The sequence below is a fragment of the Polistes canadensis genome, unplaced genomic scaffold (assembly GCF_001313835.1).
Source record: "Polistes canadensis isolate GaletaPanama2010 unplaced genomic scaffold, ASM131383v1 scaffold_35, whole genome shotgun sequence".
Lineage (NCBI taxonomy): Eukaryota > Metazoa > Arthropoda > Insecta > Hymenoptera > Vespidae > Polistes > Polistes canadensis.
This window is the reverse complement of record NW_014569582.1, coordinates 995,409-996,560: the sequence shown is the minus strand read 5'-3', so window position 1 is coordinate 996,560 and position 1,152 is coordinate 995,409.

Genomic DNA, 1,152 nt, shown 5'->3' with positions numbered 1-1,152 from the left:
ATATGCATCGTATGTATATATACATTTTATAGGGGAACGTATTGAATATTATTTGATTACTTTGAAGAGATTTATGAGTCACCCTGTTAAATTGATTATCGCTAAATCAAATAAGGAAAATCAAGATTTAATAATCACGAATATAGTGGTGTGTTTTTTTTTCTTTCTTTTTCTTCAATCGAGTGATTTCGGTGCACCGGATATATAAAATCACTAGAATCGTAAGTTTCGGATTTGCTATGTAGGCGTGGCACGTTTTACGTAAGCATAGTCGTCTAGCCGCGTCACAATCCACGAGTTTAAGCCTAAGTGATAGTGTGTATATGATAGAATATAATACTTTTATTATTCATCGATGGAAGTTTCGAAACTTGAATTTAAAAAAGCAACCTTTTTTTTTATTTACATAAGAAATACGAAAGAGAAAAAAACATATAAGTTATTCATACCTATACATGTGTGTGTGATTTAACTATGATTTATTAATGAAAATTTACACACACACACACACATACGAATAATACATTATATTTGAATATTTAAATCAATAATATTTATAATAAAAGACAACAAATATGTATTACAATTTTAATATAATACTTATTGTTAAATGAAATTACTTTTTTCAAACGAAAAATATTTATTCAATAAGAACATTTGTAACACTTTGCAATAAAATCCATACGTACGTGTGTCTGTATCTGTCTATTTGTAATGTGTGTGTGGGTATATGCGTGTATAATACGTATATCTTTTTTGTTATCTGTGATACAAAGAAAGGATCAGCAAGAAACGGTATTCAAGAGCATAGTTAACGTCTATATTCTCAGCAGTGAGAATATAAACGACCATGGTGTCTCGGAACTTGCACATAAGTGCGTTCAGTGCCATGGCAATAATATAGTTCGATGCATTATAGTAGAAGTTGCAACAACCTGGGAGGCCCTTTGGATAATACGAAAATAGGAGCAAAGTGAGAATCGTTGTTGGTGGAACAATGAACGAGTCTCTTCTACGTAAATACAAATACAAACACAAACACATATATATATATGTATTTATTATATTTTATTATATTTTGATTTTGCGAGATTATTATCTATTATATTAAAATAAATCGAAATCATTTCTTTTGTTTTTATTTAAACAATA